Source organism: Poecilia latipinna, unplaced genomic scaffold (genome assembly GCF_001443285.1).
Source record: "Poecilia latipinna isolate Pla-1442-1.1 unplaced genomic scaffold, P_latipinna-1.0 Scaffold500, whole genome shotgun sequence".
Classification (NCBI taxonomy): domain Eukaryota; kingdom Metazoa; phylum Chordata; class Actinopteri; order Cyprinodontiformes; family Poeciliidae; genus Poecilia; species Poecilia latipinna.
Genome location: NW_015113116.1, coordinates 206,265 through 208,191, shown reverse-complemented (window position 1 = coordinate 208,191; position 1,927 = coordinate 206,265).

The following is a 1,927-nucleotide window of genomic DNA, read 5'->3' as shown; positions in this document are numbered from 1 at the left end:
TAAAAGCCCCGCCCCTAAAAGTGCGCGCGCGCGCACACACACAAATACGCGCACAGCGTCTCCGTTAGAGGCTATAATACCAGACAGTAACACTAAATACAGTTGGTTGGCTTTTATTGCGTATGAGTGTAGCTTATACAATTAAGTTATAACTTAATTGCTTAATATATCATTTTTCAGTTGATTGGTTTCAGTCATGATTTTCTTTAGCTAGAAATCAAAAGACTTTTGGGGGAAAACATGTTATTCTCAAACTACAAATGTAGTTGTTCTGACCGCTAGAGGTCGCAAAGACAACCCTCAAGAACAACAGATCCTTGACTGTGGGGATTTTATTTTTTGCTAAAACTACTATTAAATTGTGACTAAATAATCAGAATATGTAAAAAAAAAAAAAAAAAAAAAAAAAAAAAAAAGTAAATAGAGTTTATAATGCAAATACCGTTTAAAGCATTTACCCCAAACACTGACAGTTAACTGACCGTAACTTGAAATATGTAACCCAAGCATAATTATGGATGATAATCCAATGGGTTAAGTGTTAGCTATAGTTAAATGATTAATTCATTTAACTATTTACTAAAAATATTTCGTTTTTACCCCCAACCCTGCTTGGGTAAGACAGAATGGCCAAGGCATGGATGGATTTTCTTTTTAACAATTGCCAAAAATCTGTAGCTATGATTGACTAATGCATATAGTTCTAAAATAAACTATTATTTATCAAGATACTTTATTTTTCAGAGCCTGCACTTCCAAAGACAGAGCTGTCAGGAGGGAATGATCAACCAATCAGAGCCAGTCTTTGATTAAAGTGAGAGGTACTCCACTCCAATGACGAAAAATACATTTGATTTTTCTAAATTATGTCATTTAGACTTAAAAATGACAATTTTTAATATTTTTTTTTCAGTTCTTTTAACACCGAGTTAAAAGAACTCAGTGTTTGTAGGCTGTTTGTCAGCTTAAAATTGAAGTGTATGATGTCATGTAAAAGCACTGCATGGTGATGGCTGAGGTCAACATTGTTTTACACTAAACCCAGGATCTGCAATGTGTTGACACAGCACAGCCGTTTCCTCCATGGCAGCTATTCCTCTCCTGGCTGCTTCTGTGTTTGTTTCTCTTTATTGATCTGAATGAAGTTGTTGGTTTGCAGCTCTCGACCCTCGGCCTTTTGCTCAGCCAAGTAAACTGTGAACAGGAACCAATTACAGTTAAATCATTACAGGAGCAGAAAGACTGGTCAGAAACTAAATCAGTGCAGCTAAAAAAATAAAAGCCCTTTTCTCATGCATCAGGTAATTCTCCTGCAGCTTAACCCAAGTGTGCTTGAGCTTAAGATCATAAAGGCTGAAAAAAGGTAAAGAGGATAATTCATGGTTCATCCACTTATGGGAAGTTGTCCTGCAACCACAACCGCAGACCATCACATCATCACCACCATGTGGACAAGGATACTTCTTTCCAATGCAATTTATTCTGTTCATCTTATTTTGATCAAACACACAGCTCTGCAAATCACAACATAGCCCATGAAAAAAAAAAAATCATTCAAACATTTCATTTCTCAATTTACTCACACATTGAGTTCTATGTTGAGAATCAAACAGCACATGATCTCATTCAGGTAATCAGTTTTTAACCTGAGAGTCTTTTTTTTTTTTAATTTCTCTCGCTAATGATTTGTTTTCTATAACTTGCGGATACTTTGTTTTAGCTTCAACAATAAAGAACCGAAATAAGAGAATTTTTGTACATTTCTTGACTGGAAAAAAAAGGAAGAAATAGCAGACTGACAGAAGCTACCAAGTTGTTGCAGGTGTGTTTGGTACACAAATGTGACCCTTGGGGGGGGGGGGGGGGGGAAAAATAAAAAAAAAAAATGTGTTGGGAAAATCGCAGAGGTAAAAAAAAAAAAATTTTA